The sequence below is a fragment of the Lissotriton helveticus genome, chromosome 10 (assembly GCF_964261635.1).
Source record: "Lissotriton helveticus chromosome 10, aLisHel1.1, whole genome shotgun sequence".
Taxonomy (NCBI): Eukaryota; Metazoa; Chordata; class Amphibia; order Caudata; family Salamandridae; genus Lissotriton; species Lissotriton helveticus.
The window spans coordinates 152,487,480-152,505,248 of NC_136071.1; the positions used below are offsets into that span (position 1 = coordinate 152,487,480).

At 41.6% G+C, this 17,769-nt stretch overlaps 1 protein-coding gene across 8 annotated transcripts in view; it reads left to right on the forward strand.

The window, feature by feature from the left end:
- Positions 1-17,769, forward strand: part of LOC144786046 (kinesin-like protein KIF19) — a 1,675,385-nt gene that overhangs the window by 1,314,743 nt on the left and 342,873 nt on the right. The window lies entirely within an intron of this gene.

Below are 17,769 nucleotides of genomic sequence, written 5' to 3' on the forward strand. Positions count from 1 at the left end.
AAACACTCAGTGTAAACAGACACTCACACACTGTCACTCATCCATGGAGTTACTCACACACCTAGTCAGTCATGCAAAGAATCAATCACACCTCCATTTCCTCAACTATACAGTTATACACACCTTACTTATTCAAACATATACTAACACGTACTTACTCTCTTATACAATCCCTGATACAAGTTCACATTGATCCATACAGCCACTCACACATTCACTGGCTCTCATGCACAGTTATTTATATATGCCAACTCTCACATGTACTGTGTTTTACTTATGTACTTACTTTGACATGTAGCATTGAGATATCCATTCACTCATCAATACACTCATGCACACAGTCATTCGCCAATACAGCTGTTTCTACATGCACTCTTGAACCCATACATCTAGTAAATCAACTGCTCACACATCTATGTACAGAGTCACACACCTCCCAGCCACCCACACACACACTCAGTCTCCCATACAATTACTTGGGCAACCAATCAATAACCCATATAGTCACTCATATAGCTACTGTTCAACACATGCAGCAGTTTACACAACAACAGACATACTGATGCACAAATTGAGACAGTTTATTCACTAACCCATGCATTCAGTGAGACACATTAAATCACTCACTCATACAGTCAATCATGCACCTACTAAATCCTTCATCCAGACAGTTATACATTCACTCATTCTTCAATCTGTAAAACATATTTAAACTTTACAGAAACATACAATGACTCGATGATGTCATCAGTGATGTCATCAGTGATGTCATTTGAGATGTCATCAGTGATATCATCAGTGATGTCACTGACCATGTCATGAATTATGTAATATGTGACATCATCAGCAGTGGATTGCGGGTGCGCGAAATATATAGTTAGTGCAACTAACTATATATGGGAATTTCAATGGTTTTGTATGATTAAATTATCCAGCTAACTATATATGGTTTCAAACCTATGGTTTTTTCAGTGAATTTTCAAGGTTTTGTAAATGCAAATTCCTAACTATATATGGTCTCAAACCTATGGTTTTTTCAGTGAATTTCAATGGTTTTTTAATAGCAAATATCTATAGCTGTAAAATATATTCTTCTTTATAATGAAGACTATATTTTCTATGCATATTTCAATGGTTTTGTGTGAGTAAAATATCAACTTTAAAGGTTTTCTAAATGCTAATTCCTAACTATATATGGTCTAAAACCTATGGTTTTTTCATTGAATATATATATATATATATATAGCAATCCGCATTGAAGAATAAGTGGATGTATAAGTGTCTGGATGGAGGATTTAGTAGCAGTGTGATTGACTGTTTACTTGACTAATTTGTAGTGTGTCACTAAATATATTGGATAGTGACTAAACTGTGTGAATACTATTTTTTCTATGTATTTAATATTTTTTTTGGATGTATGAAAGTATTTTATTTTTGAAATTTTTTTTGCTTCGGTACGCTTCCGGTGCGCTCCCCGGGGAGCGCCCCGTTAGCGTAACTTTGCATCGCGCCCCGGTTCGCGCCCCGAGAAACGTTCCGCGCAACTGACACGATCGAAAACAACATCGTGACGCGTCGCGTAAGGGTGACCTATCGCGTAGCCGCGTGATGCGTCTTATGACGTGCTGCGTTAGCGCACCCGGAAGCGCTCCGGAGCGCTACAGAGCGCGACACGCAGTGCCCCGGAAGCGCTCCGGGGCGCGGCGCGGGGCGCGTAACATAAGTGTAACAGGTCATGTGACCTGAAAATAACACTTTTCATTGGTTCAGACATTTTTTTTTTCAAAATGATGAAAGCCCCCACCTTTTTACCTCATTCTTACTTTCTATTTCCAGAGAGCAAGACCTGTTTTTGACAATGGCTTCTGTAATAGCTGCAGCTGCTGCTTCTCAGCAACCACCACCACCACCACCACCAAAAGGACCACCTCCAACACTGGACTTTGGTGCAGAGGAAGATAATGAGGACGAAGAGGAGGAGGAGGAGGAAGAACAAGTAAGGCAGTTCCTGCCAGAAACACCAAGGCAGAGCCATATTAAAGAGCACTACATATGGCAATTTTTTAAATTTCCACCTGGACAAAAGAAGGTCAATGCACCCCAGGTGTCTTGTTTGATATGTAAAAATTTACTTTCTCGTGGCAACCCCAACAAGAAATACAGCTTTGGGAATCATACAATGATTCGCCACATGGAGCGGTGGCATCCTAATAATCTTTCCCAAGCACAAGTAAGGGATCTTGCTGCCAACCCCCCAAATGTCATCCTCAGCACCTCCAGTGGACAAAGCTCATTCGCCGGACCAGAAGGCCGAGAAATGATCCACAATATTCAAACTCCTTTTGAAAACTACAAAATAGTTTGTATATATTGTGGAGGAACTATTTGTTATGGAGAGAAGAGTATTACTTTCATTAACCGAGCTGGAGAAAATCATGAATGCAACAAGAAGAGAAAACAATGAATCCTTTTTATTTTTTTTTGCTCCTGTTGAGACATGTTCAAACCCTGCTTTTTTGTTATTTCCCCTAAAAAAACACAAAAACACAAAATAGTTTTCAAAAATCCTAAAAAATCAAAAAATTGTTCAGAAAATTAATAAAAAAAAGAAAAAAAAGAAAAAGAATAAAAAAACAGTTCTTTTCAGAACTACCTTCCATTTATAACAAAATTGCTAAAATTGTTATACCCTGTCTTTCTTTTTTTTCTCTTTGTTGTGCTTCCCGGAGCGCTGCCCGGTTCGCGTACCGGACGCTTAACCCGCGAAAATATTTTTTTTTTTTTTTTTGCTTTATATGGGCCCTTTCAACCACCCTCAGTAAACCCAGGGGGTCAGAGGGTGTCTACCATGCCCCCTTTTACCCATTCCCAACATTCTTTGCCCTCCATCTTGTGTATAAATTCTATCGAAACACAAGATGGTGGACTCCCGTAGCTATGCCGGTCACGCTTCCCGGTTCGCTATCCGGTGCGCGAACCGGGCGCTTAACCCGCGAAAAAAATATATATATTTTTTTTGCTTTATATGGGCCTTTTCAGCCACCCACTTCAAATCTAGGGGGTCAGTGGGTGTCTACCCTGCCCCCTTTTATTCATTTCCCCTTTCGTTATTGCCACCTCTTGTCTCTCGATCTTACCGAGAGACAAGATGGCGGCCGCTCCGGACTGTTTGGAATGTTGACAGGCACCGGAGAGCCAATCCGCTTCTCCTCTCGAAGTTCCGTTACACGTCAGGTACGCGAACCGGGGCGCTGCCCGGAGCGCGCTTACAGATATATATATTTTTTTTAATGTTAATTTCTCAAAATCCACTGGAGCACATATATTGAGACCTAGCAAAGGCACATCGGGCTACCAGTCCCTACAATTTTGCCAAGTTTCGTGGAAATCCATTCAGCCATTCGAGCTAAAAGTGAGGCCAACCGCCCTATGGAAAATTGCATGGGAAAAACGTGTTTGGGACCCCCCTTTTTTCTCAGCCCCCCCTTGACGAAACCCCCCCAAATTTTCAGGGGCTGCTCAGAAACAAAATGTTCCATTTTTCTGAAAATTTCAGCCAATTCCGTCCTCAAACGCCAAAGTTATTCGACATAGAATTTTCAAAAATCCCATAGAGAAAAAATCCTAACTATATATACCTACTGGCAACCGCCAGTAGGTAATATATATATACTCAATGTATATATGGCGGTCGCCAGTAGGTATATATAGTTAGGATTTTTTCTCTATGGGATTTTTGAAAATTCTATGTCTAATAACTTTGGCGTTTGTGGACGGAATTGGCTGAAATTTTCAGGAAAATGGCACATTTTGTTTCTGAGCAGCCCTTAAAAATTTGGGGGGGGTTCGTCAAGGGGGGGCCGAGAAAAAAGGGGGGTCCCAAAACGTGTTTTTAACATTGAGTTTTCCATAGGGCGGTTGGCCTCACTTTTAGCCCGAACGGCTGAATGGATTTGCACGAAACTTGGCAAAATTGTAGGGACTGGTAGCCCGATGTGCCTTTTGTAGGTCTCAATATATGTGCTCCAGTGGATTTTCAGAAATTAACGTTTAAAAAAAGATATATATCTGTAACAGCGGACCGGGCAGCGTCCCAGGACGCGTACTTTTCGCGCAACGGAGCTTTGTGAAGCGAAGCTGATTGGTTCTCTGGCGTCTGTCAACATTCCAAAAAGTCCGTAGCGGCCGCCATCTTGTCTCTCGGTAGGATCGAGAGACAAGAGGAGGCCAAAACAAAGGGGGAAATAACCATAAGGGGGCATAGTAGATCCTCGCTGACCCCCTAGGTTTGATGTGGAGGTTTTAAAAGGGCCCCGCGGGGCAAAAAAAAATAATAATAATAATAATCGAACGGCTGAATGGATTTGCACGAAACTTGGCAAAATATTAGGGACTGGTAGCCCGATGTGCCTTTGCTAGGTCTCAATATATGTGCTCCAGTGGATTTTGAGAAATTAACGTTCAAAAAAAGATATATATCTGTAACAGCGCTCCGCTTCGCGTAACGGAGGTTTGCGAAGCTGATTGGTTATTCTGTCACTGGGCTATAGTTGGGCTACATCTGGCTGATATTTGGGCTACATTTGTTTTTTTTGTCTCTGGCGGCCATCTTTGGGCTACATTGGGCTACATTGGGCTTCATTGGGCTACATTGGGCTACATTTGGGCTCCAACATATATATAGGCCAATGTAGCCCAATATATATTTTTCAAAGTTAATTTTCGTAAAAACCACTGGAGCATATATCTTGAGACATAGCAAAGGCACATCGGGCTACCAGTCCCTACAATTTTGCCAAGTTTCGTGGAAATCCATTCAGCCGTTCGAGCTAAAAGTGAGTCCAACCGCCCTATGGAAATGAAGGAAATGAATGGGTAATTTGTAATTAGCAAATAGCTAATCGCAAACTAGGAATGGTAAAGAATCGCTATTTATTCCTTAAAGTTCGCTATTTAGGAAATGCAAAAAACTTTGATGATACATATGGCGGTTCATCTCTAACAAGATAAGAAGCATAGGGATAGATTTATGATGACTGGCGCATCACCAGGGATGTGTTAGTCATTCTGTGCCGCTGTTCCGTCACCTATGGTTTGCTGCATTTACAATGCGGCGCATCATGGGGCAAAAACAGCACAGATGCGTGATGTATCTGTGCCGTAAAGGTGGCGCATTGCTGGAGTTGTATCGCAAGTGTGATGAAGCTCCAGCAAGGGTCGGGGGTGCCCCTGTCGCAGGGTTTCTGTTCTCACACAGAACTGTGGACAGAGGATTGGAACCTCGGCGAATTAGGGTGTCCCAAAACTCACGTTAGTAATCAAAAACCCCTTAGCAAGCTAGGTACAGTGTCACATTGGATATAACAAACTCTCAATGTTTAGACAATCCAGAATATGAATTTATAGTACCTCAGGATACGTGGAACTCATGAACAGTCGGTCGTTATATATTTCTTAGAAACCAGAACATGGAGTTAAGAAGAACACATGTGTATTTGAAATGTTTATTTACTAATGCCGTCTTCTCAGGCGTAGTATCTTAGATAATACAAGTACACATATTATCAGTAGCAAAATTACCAGCATAGTTACTAGTACATAAAAAGCGAATGGTGATAGTATGTTAACATGCTGTAAATGAATAAGAGTTAGCAACACTTATAAGCAGCCGTGGGCCGTGGAGGGAGTTACGGTGGGGCAGGGAGGCGGGGAGGGGGAGGGGCAGGGTGGAGAGGGCTCCACCCTGCTTCTCCCCCTCCCCGCCTCCCTGCCTCACCGTAACTCCCTCCACGGCCCGCGGCTGCTTATATCTCACCCTCCCTAATACACATATTATATTATTTGCTAAGAAGGTCTCTTTGTGTTGGTTTAGGGCGTGCCCATACTTTAGTGTCTTAGATTTAAAGGAATCACATCAGCATACACCAGCTCTCTCTTCATGTGAACCGCATCAAGTGTTGTGTATGTGTGTTCGGCAAAGCAATATAAAACCCGCCTCATGCCCAGAATTGGCAGAAGTTGCACTTATGTTATGAGTATGAAGTCGTGGAGATCAGACCTCATAACAATTCTGTATCATGTTGTTCTTGAAACTTTAGCACTCGCTGTACAGATATAGTTTAACAAGCAAAGCAGATAGTAGAGCAATAACATATTATTCTCATGTAAACCACGATGAACTACTAGGTTGAAAGCTAAAGCAACAACTAAGTGTCGTGTGCAGAAGTTGCAAAAAAGGAAAAATGGCGTTTAAACCGGTAATGAGCCCATGCTAACTTAACACGGTGTAAAGATATCCAGGACCTAGATGACACCTCCCCATGATCCGGAAACGAACTGAATAAGATAATAGAAGTGCCATCTCATGAGAGCAGATTGCAAGTTTATATGTGGACGGTCCGCAAGGTAAAGCATTAAAAACTAGGAAAATTTAATGCTAAAGAAAAATAAAACAGCCAAGTACTTTATCGAGTCTTAAGCCAATAGGCAAGGTAAATAATAAAAACTTGACAAATAAGTCAATGAATTGTCAATGAAATGCTAGTACTCAGCATATCAAACATGAAAAAGGTCTATGACATAACTGTGTATGCAAAATAAGCTGCAACAGCCTCCAATAGGAAGTCACCGTCTTCATCCGAAAACAGTTCAGCCATCCAATTTAAAAGCGGAAAAGAACATACGTGCTCTCCCAGCACCGGATCCTCTATCACCATCAGAGGACAGCTCGGTGGGTTTTCAAGAAAGCTCTGTTCCAAGAAAGACTGTGCTGCCGCCAGTAAATTCCAGGGACCAATTAGTCCATGCATCAATGCCACAGCCATAATCCTTTCGCCAGGACAAACCAACTCGTGAGTAATGATAGGAGTCATCAGCTGATTAAAGTCGACGTCAGGAGAAACCGGTCCGCAGAGACACAAATCAATGGCCCAATCGAAATCACAGGTCAGGCAGTGAAATACAGGCTGGACACAGGTGAAGTAGGAGAATCGAAAAGATAATCCATATGCCGTGCTTAATATCGCCAACGGCATTGTGCCATAATATTCTAGCATGCGATTGCGGAACAGTGTCAGCAGCTGCAGGGCGGGAGGTTGCATAGGAGGGACATCCATATTTAAAAATGTAAAAAAGCACAAGAGCGTCCGCTGGTAATGCAAGTAAAAATGGCAATCCACGAAGCAGAGTGGAGAAAATAGAATGAAAGAAAGCAGGGATGACTCCAAAGATTTTCTCAAATGAAGTCACGAGACCACTGGTAACAACTTTAAAAAAGTGCGCCAGGGCCTTTGTGGAGGATGCGTTAAAGATAGTCCGAACCATCTCGCTGAAATTGAAAGGCAAATCTGAATTGAAAAGGGTCTGCACCTCTGTACGGGTGTTCGCTATGTGAAGCACGAAAGTTTCACGGGCCGAACTCAAGGCCACCTCTCTCTGAGACAAAAGAGCTCTTATTCTTGCCATGCCGTTGAAATCTGCTCCCAAGGTTGGTATTTGTGGCCAGATTGAAAACTCCCTATGTTCATGTGTGGGAGGAAATAGAACATTTCTGCAGCAAATAACCCGTTCACTTACTGTTACGATAAAAGGAATACTTTTAATTAACCCAGAACAATCTTCATTATTGAGCATCAAATAACTACCATTTTCCAACAACTTGAACGTGGGGATGATAGCAGGAACTGGCGTGCCTTGCAACACGCAAGCCATATTTGGTCGGTGTTTGTTGCATGAACCGTGTAACTGTATGTGCCTACACATTAGTGAATGATCTGGCGTCTCAGTGCATTCCTCTCCATTCAGATAAACTTCTTGATCATCTTTGAAACATCTGTATGTGTATGGAAGCGACCAGACCTCATGAAGAAAGCACTACCTAAAGGTTCATAACGACCTATTGGTATATATTTCATACAATTTGAAAACTTATATAAAGCAAAAGGCAGCGTTATTAAACCGTGGATAAGGCACGTTGCCAAAAAACCCGCAATCCTCTGCTGATGATGTCACTGAGCATGTCATGAATGATGTAATATGTGACATCATCAGCAGTGGATTACGGGTAATAGTATCTCTAGTTTACTCCCCTATAGCTGTCTTTCTTTTAACATAAGTGTCTGTTTCCTTCCCTTATACTTACTGTTTTTGGTTCGCTTCCGGTTCGCGTACCGGCGAGCGAACTGGGAAGCGAACTAAGAGAAATAGAGGTTGGCACAGTTCCAAATATTGTACCAATTTTTTAATAACGGGGAGGTAGTTCTGAAAAGAACTTTTTTTTTTATTTTTCTGAACATTTTTTTACTTTTTTTGAATTTTTCTGAACAGTTTTATATTTTTTTGGGTTTTTCTTGGAGGGGCAATGAAAACGATTCATTGTAAAGGGCTCAACAGGAGCAACAAAACAAAAAAAAAGTATTTATTATTTTGGGCGTTTCGTACAAACTTGCATATGATAGTCAATAGCTCTGTTGATCAGAGTGATGCTTCTTTCTCCGTAGCAAATGAATCCATCGCAAAATACGCAGATGTGTTTTACTTCACCAAATCTCATTTGTATATTTGGCACCATCTCCCTGCCCTCTGGTCCCGTTACTTCCGGTACAACAGATCTTCTGGCCATAATAGGGAGATTATCTAGGTCGTTCCGAAACTGTGCAGCACTGTAGTTGTTAGGATGCCACCTAGTCATATGGCAATGCATTGTGTAGTTTCCGAAACTGTATTTTTTCTCGGTTCCTCTGGACAGTCTATCTTGACATATAAGGCAAGTTACGTATCTTGCATTTACTTTTTTCTGACCTTTGGGAATTTTAAAAAATTGCCAAATGAAGTTTTCTTTCCGGTGAGACGTCCTGGGCTCCTCAGGCAAAAACTGCCTCTCTTCGTGCTCGTCGTTCTGTTCCTCTTCTTCCTCTTCTTGTTGAATTATAACTTGAGCAGGTGGTCCACTCTTCCTTGGAGGTGGTGGAGGTGGTGGGGAAGCACCAGCTGAAGCTACTAAAGAAGCCATTGCTCAGTGATCACAAAGGGTCTTTCTCTCACAATGATGAAAGTCAGAGTGAGGAAAGAAGGAGGGATTTTCATCATTTGGGAAAAACAAGAGTTCTCAACCAATGAAAAGTGTTCATTTTAGATTATATGACCTAGTCTTACATCATTAGGAAACCAAAAGTGAAATGAACCAATGAAAAGTGTTATTACCAAGTCACATGACCTGCTGTGTTTACGTTAAGCGCTTTGCAGGGCCTCCCGGTTTGCTTCCAGAAACCTGCGCTTTGCGACTCGCTTCGCGTACCAGTTCGCTAACGTAGCACGTCATATGACGTATCACGCGACAACGTGAAACGTCATGCGGACGGGAGGCGTCACGATGTTGTTTTCTAACGCGGCACTTGCGGTAAAGAAACGTTTACCGGCTCGCGGTCTATTTCGCGGCATCAAGGTCAGCTAACGGGAAGCTTCCCGATTCGCGAAGCGGGAACGAAGAAAAAAAAATATTAAAAAAAAAAATTATTCATAAACATATAAAATATATTTTTGGATTTAAAGAAGAATACATTTTACAGCTACAGATATTAGCTGTTAAAAAACCAATGAAATTCACTGAAAAAACCATAGGTTATAGACCATATATAGTTAGGAATTAGCATTTACAAAACCTTGAAAATTCACTGAAAAAACCATAGGTTATAGACCATATATAGTTAGGAATTAGCATTTACAAAACCTTATTTTACTCACACAAAACCATTGAAATTCCATATATAGTTAGTTGCACTAACTATATATCGCGCATCCGCAATCCACTGCTGATGATGTCACATATTACATCATTCATGACATGGTCAGTGACATCACTGATGACATCACTGATGACATCTCAAATGACATCACTGATGACATCTCATTTGACATCAATGACCACATCACTGATGATATCATTCATGTGACAATACAATGCATCTCCTCACATTTTAATATAACCTCTGTTACAACCAGTGTTAAATACAGAGTATAATTTTTGAAACCATTGACACACCAATACTAGTTACTACATACGCACTCACTGATTCCTACGTCTACACACACATTCACTCATTCATCCATACAATCATTCATACATACAATCACTCATCTTTACAACACTATCATATGCACTCATACACCTATACAGACATTTACACTCTGTTGCTCATCCATGGAGTTACTCACACACCTAGTCAGTCATGCAAAGAATCAATCACACCTCCATTTTCTAATCTATACAGTTAAACATAGAGCACCTTACATTTTCAAACATATACTAACACATACTTACTCTCTTATACAATCACTGATACAAGTACACATTGATCTGCACAGAGTCACACACCTCCCAACCAGCCACACACACACTCAGTCTCCCATACAAATACTTGGCCAACCAATCAATAACCCATATAGCCACTCATATAGCTACTGATCAACACATGCAGCAGCTTGCACAACAACAGACATACTGATGCAAACTTTCACACAGTTTAGTCACTAACCTATGCATTCAGTAGGACGCATTTAATCACTCACTCATACAGTCAACCACGCACCTACTAAAACCTTCATTCAGACACTTATACATCTACTCATTCTTCAATATGTAAAACATATTTTAACTTTACAGAAACATACAGTCACTGGATGTTGTGATCAGTGATGTCATTTGAGATGTCATCAGTGATGTCATCAGTGATGTCACTGACCATGTCATGAATGATGTAATATGTGACATCATCAGCAGTGGATTGCGGATGCGCGATATATAGTTAGTGCAACTAACTATATATGGAATTTCAATGGTTTTGTGTGAGTAAAATAAGGTTTTGTAAATGCTAATTCCTAACTATATATGGTCTATAACCTATGGTTTTTTCAGTGAATTTTCAAGGTTTTGTAAATGCTAATTCCTAACTATATATGGTCTATAACCTATGTTTTTTTCAGTGAATATATATATATATATATATATATATATATATATATTCACTGAAAAAAACATAGGTTTCAGGCCTTATATAGTTAGGAATAAGCATTTAAAACACCTTTAAAATTCACTAAAAAAACTATGAGTTTTAGGGGTGTTATAGTTAACTGAACATTTCACTCATACAAAACCATTTAAATTAGTTGTACTAACTATATTTCGCGCACTCGCAATCCACTGCTGATGATGTCACATATTACATCATTCATGACATGGTCAGTGACATCACTGATGACATCTCAAATGATGAGTTTTTTTAATTTTTGCAGGGTAAGCGCTGGGTGCGTTCCCGGGTACGCTCTCCCGTACGCGCACCCTGAGCGCACCACGGGGAAAAACAGTGTAAAAAATTGAGTAAAAAAATAATGTAGAGTGTTTAGAGGTAAGTTAGCTCTGAAAAGAGCTGTTGTATTATGTGGGTGTTTTTTGTAGCTACAAGTAGGTACCAATGCAGAGTCTTATATTCAAGAGGAGAACCCTATTCCCCTCATCTGTAAAATGCACACCATCTCTCCTATACATGCCTTTCATGTTGTAACGCAAGTTGTTTTGGTAAATGGAACCCATACCTTAGTCTCTGAGGAAAGCAGAAACAGATGTATTTACATGTTTCCTTGCTTTTTCAATCTGTGGACAAAATTGGTTGGACCAGTTTCATTTTTGCCTTTGGCATATATTAGAAAATACCAAGGCATTTTTTGGAAAAAGTGACATCAATTGCCCAAAGATGTCCTTTAAAGCATTTCCAGACCTACCCCAGTCAAAGTGCATAAGTCATTTCCACCACAGTGCACAATTATAAGGTCAGGGTGTGGTAAATGCATAAAGAATTTTACCAATGGTATCAATTGGTGACTTCTCAATCCTCTCTGTCCAATCCATACAATGTCCACATTTGGTAAATCAAGGTTGTAAATACCTCTGTTAGCTGCGTATTTGTGACTCCAGTGGACATAGCTATGACCCACAAACCAGACTTTTTGCATGTTGAAGGTAGATGTGCTTCTAGTCAGATGAATTGTGGACATGAAATGGCAGTTTGATTATGAAAAAAAGTGGTTGGGAATCAGTGCAGTTGAATAACCAGAAATGATTGGAGCTTTCTTAAAAATCTCCACTGAAAATTAGGCTGCATGCTTTTTTTTGGAAGAAGTCATTTCAATGGTTGAGAAAAAGTCATTTAAAGAAACATTGCATTTCATTAGCTAGTAGATTGAGAGGTCAAACAGCCTTGATGGATTTATTTGCAACATAGTATCATGAACTTGTGAACTGTGTGCTGGTTTAAGAGGGAGTTACCGTGGTTACTTGGTGAATGAGCACTGGGGGGATGGGTGAATGTTATGTGAGTTTCAAAGTCTTGAAATATACAACCAATTAAAATGTGCAGTTTGGTTTTGAATTTGTGTGGGAACAATTTTAATCGGTTAGGTACAAGAATATGGGTCTGAAATGAGAAAGAATCTATGCCATTATTCTTTTCTTCCTCTCTCTTCCCATCCTTTGCTCTTTCACTGTTTTCCCTTCCCTTACTGTCCTTACTCCACTTCACTAATTCCTTCTCTTACTCCCTCTGTCCTCTTACTTCTACACTCCTCTTACCTCATTCTCTCTCTGTTAGCCTCATTCTCTCTGACCCCTTAGTCTGTCACTCCTCTTCTATCACACTCACTCCCTATAACACAGCCACACTCCCTCACTTATGTTTCTTTCCTCTCTCACTCAGGGCCTCATTTATGAGAAATGACGCATCGCTGCATGAAAGCAGCGATGCATCACTTCTCAGTGCGCTCTCCTTGCGACATTCCTGATGCGTCATATTTAATGTATGACGCATCATGTCGCAAGGAGTTACAGATACGTCAGTATTTCTGACTTATCTGTAAGCGCAAAAGTGACGCATTGCTGGAGTGTGTCACAAAAGTGACGCAACTCCAGCAATGCATCCTTTCACATGGGGCAAGCCCCATGTGAAAGACCTGCGTCAGTCTTACGCCTGCTGTGAGGCAGGCGCAAGATTTTGACGCAACGGCGTCCTAAAAGTGACGCAGTGAAATCTCATAGATTTCACTGCGTCACTTCTACGACCCTTCCTTGCGTCAATACGCCCCCTTTGCATACATTATACCTGGCGCAGGTATAATGAGGCGCAGGGGTTTACAAAGTAACGCATCTACCTAGAATGGAAAAATGACTCAACAAGGTGCATTTTTTACACCACTGGTGCATCACAAAAAGTGACACACCGGCGGCGTAAAAGTGGCGCATGGCCTCATAAATGAGGCCCTCAGTCTTCTACTCTCACTTTTTCTTTCACTTTCTCTGTCTCTTCACTCCCTTACTCACCTTGTCTCACACTCACTTATCTTTATCCAGGCTGTATCTCCACTCTTTCCTAAACATCACTGCTCTTTTCTTACCCTTCCACACCCCGTTCCTTTACTACATTTTCTTCACTTATCCTCATTCCCCATGTTCACTCTTCGTCTCCTCACTCTCCTTCCCCACACTCACCTTCTTTCAGTGAAATGAAATGAAATGAAATGTGTATTTATAAAGCGCAATTGCTGCCCAGGGGCGTCCAAGCGCTGGTGTGAGGTGTAATTGCTGAACAAAGGAGGGTTAAGCCAGGAGATTAATGATAAGCATTAAACAAAAAAGTTTTCACTTGTTTCCGGAACAGAAGAAGGTTTGGGGTGGACCTGATTTGGAGGGGAAGGGAGTTCCATATTTTGGCGGCATTGAAGGAGAACATCCTTCCTCCAGCTCTTGCCCTTTCTATTCTGGGTACTGAGGCCATAAAAGCCTGACTTGATCTAAGATTTCGGTTAGGATGATACTGAGTTAATAATTGGCGGCCGATTGCTGGTCCTGTCTGCCAAAAAGCCTGGTGGGAAATGCACATCGCCTTGAAAGCGATTCTTTGTTGTACGGGTAGCCAGTGCAACTTGTTCAGTCCAGGTTTGGCTGATTGTCTGCGGGGCAGTTGGAGCAATGTGCGGGCTGCACAGTTCTGCACTATCTGCAGCTTTCGCAGTGTGTATTCTGGGGCGCCAAGATACAGGGCATTATTAAAGTCCAGCCGAGATTGAATCAGGCCCTGTACAGCTACCCGTTTGGCCTCCATAGGCAGGAGAGGAAGGACTTTCCTCAACATCCTAAGAAGACCAAAACAGGTTGCAGACAATTTCGTAGCCTGAGTGTTAAAGGAAAGAGCTTTGTCCAGCCAAACTCCCAAGCTCTTTATGTTGTCTTTGGGGGCTGGAGGGTTGCCTAGGCAGGGGGGCCAAAGGGAATTGAAGTATACCGGGGATGTGGGTCCCAGAAGCATCAACTCCGTTTTATCCCCATTGAGTTTAAGGGAGGATGTCGTCATCCATCCCTTGACTTCCTCCAGGCATTTCATTAGTCTTGATGATGATGCTTGACCGCCCTCCTGCGCCAAGGAGACCACTAGCTGAGTGTCATCTGCGTATGAGATGATTTTAATACCAAACGGATGAACAACCTCAGCTAGTGGTTTCATATAGATGTTGAAAAGCGCAGGGCTTAAAGAGGAGCCCTGCGGGACTCCGCAGCTCAGTGGCCTGCTAGTTGAGACAGTGTCCCAGTCAAAGATCTGGAAAGACTTGGTGTTCAAAAACGATTCGAGCCACTGCAGTGCCCTGTCCGCTAATCTGACATCCGATAGACGGCTCAGCAGGGTGACATGGCTGACCGTATCGAAAGCAGCACTCAGATCAAGGAGGACCACTGCCACTGATCCCCCTTGATCTAGAAACTTTCGGGTTTCCTCAGTGACTGCTAACAGTGTGGTTTCTGTTCCGTGCTTCGGTCGGAAGCCCGTCTGTGAGGCATCTAGCAGTTGGTTATTCTCGAGAAAGTCCACTATATGGGTGTTGACATATTTCTCGAGAATTTTGCTCACCCAGGGGAGCAAGGAGATCGGGCGATAGCTGCCGGGATCCTCTGGATCAAGATTTGATTTTTTAAGCAGGGCCGGAACACTGGCCTTCTTCCAGGCAGGCGGGACGGTGCAGGAGGTGATGGAGGCATTTAGGAGGTTCATTATGGTGGGAAGCACGGCTTGGCTTGCCAGCAACATTATCTCTGGCGGGGCTGGATCACATGGCGATCCCGATTTTACTTGATGAGCTAGTAGGTCCAAAGATTCAAGGTCTAGCAGAGGGAAATGATCTAATGTCGCCAGAGGTTGAGGGGAGACCACCCCTGGGTTCCCCTGTCCCTCTGCTCTAGGGTCTGTTACTACGGCCGGGAAGGAGGAGTAAATTTGGTTGACCTTCTGGTGAAAAAAATCTGCTAGGTCGTTGCAGTGAGCTGAGGTTTTAGCAGGAAGCTACTACTTCACGTCCCCCTACTTCACTTCCCTTCCCCTCTCGTCCCTTTCTTTGCTTTCTCACTCATTTTCCTCTCCTCTCTCACTGCACTCCACTTCAGTTACTCTTTTTCATTTTTTTAAGAATACAGCTCTTTTTTGAGAATTGGAGGTAGTTCTTAAAAGAACTTTTTTTTTTCTTCTTTTTCCGTTTTTTTCTCAACAAAAACAAAAACAGGGAATGGCAAACTGCTCAACAGGAGCAAAAAAAAAAATCTAAATTAGGGCTGGGGACGGCAGCGGTGGTTCTCTATTGCTCGAACAATGTTCATAATACTTTGTTCACCATAACAAAGTAGTTGATCACAATGTTTGCATTTGATTGTGGCTTCATTAAAAACAGGCTGAATATTTGGGATCAGCTGTTCTGGTCGCCTCCTCACCGATACATTTGCTCCTCCAGTTGAAGTAGAAGCACCATTCCTTGGAGCCTCTCGTGCCAGAGCCCTGACACTCTCCCGGGCATAGTTCTGGGGGTGCCTCCTCTGGACGTGACGAATCATGGTTGAATTACCAAAACTGTACTTCTTTCTGGGGTCTCCTCGGGAAAGTACAGTTTGGCAGATTTTGCATTCAACTTTTGGTGCATTTACTTTTTTATGTCCCTCAGGTATAGAACATTTTTTCCAAATAAAATGTTCTTTCACCTTCGTCTGAGGAGGCTCTTCATCAATGAAACCATCTGACTCCTCACTGCTGCTGGATGCTCTGGCAGCCATTCTATCCACAAATTGTTAGCACAGAAAAAAGAGGTCTTGCTCTCACCAAAGTGAAAGAAGAAGTGAAGGAAAAGGGTGGGGTTTTCATTAGTAGTAAAAAAAAAACTGTTAACAACCAATGAAAAGAGTTATTTTTAGGTCACATGACTTGACACGCTTACGCTGCGCGCACCGGAGTGCTTCCGGGGGCGCTTACTCGGCGCGAACGTAGGCGCTTCCGGGGGCGCTTACGCGGCGCGCCTGAGTGACGTTTTGGTAGCTTTACGGAAATGCAAAATCATTTTCATTCGGAAAATCAAAAATACTACTTTTATAAGCATGGTACTGAATGTCTTGCATTATTATTTAGTTTTCATACATATTTTTTTTTACGAGCGCAGAAATAGCGCTCTCGCTGCGCTCTCGGGAGAGCTTACCGGTGCGCGCATCCTGAGCGCTCCAAGTCAAAATGATACGGGTAAGCTTACCGGTGCGCGCACCCTGAGCGCACCAGTAAAAAATTATTTAAAAAAAAGAAAAATACAGTGAACAAATAATTAATATATATATATATATATAATTAATAGTTATAAAAAACAGCTAATTAAAAAAAACATTGTAGGTAACAAAGTCGATATACAAAGGAATTAACTTTTTTAAAAAACTATGAAATTCACTGAAAAAACCATACGTTTCACAAACGTTATAGTTAGGAATTAGCATTTAAAAAACCTTTGAAATTCAATGAAAAAACCATAGGTTTCACAGTCGTTATAGTAAGGAATTAGCATTTAAAAAACCTTTGAAATTCACTGAAAAAACCATAGGTTTCACACAAGTTATAGTTAGCTGAACATTTTACTCATACAAAACCATTGAAATTCCTACGTTATTGTTAGTTGGACTCACTATAACTCGCGCGCCCGCAATCCACTGCTGATGATGTCACATATTACATCATTCATGACATGCTCAGTGACATCACTGATGACATCACTGATGACATCTCAAATGGCATCACTGATGACATCACCGATGACATCATCCATGTGATAATACGATGCACCTCCTCACACTCTAATCTAACCTTTTATACATCCAGTGTTCAATACAGACTACCATTCCTGAAACCATTGACACAGCAATACCACTTACTACATACACAGTCACTGATTCATAAGTCTACACACACATCCACTCATTCACCCATACAATCACTCATACATACAGTCACTTATCAATACAACGCTATCATATGCACTCATACACCTATACAGACATTCACACAGTGCCACTCATCCATTGAGTTACTCTCTAATCTACTCAGTAATAAAAAGAATCAATCACACTCCCATTTACTCATCTATACAGTTATACACACAAAACCTTACTTATTCAAACATATACTAACACATACTTACTCTCTTTTACAATCACTGATACAAGTACACATTGATCCATACAGTCACTTACGCAATCACAGGCTCTCATGTATAGTCATTGATATATGCCAACTGTCACATGCACTGTTTTTTACATATGTACTTACTTGGACATGTAGCACCGAGAAATCCATTCACTCACCAACACACCCATGCACACAGTCAACCGCACATACAGCTGTTCCACATGTACTCTTGAACCCAAACACCAAG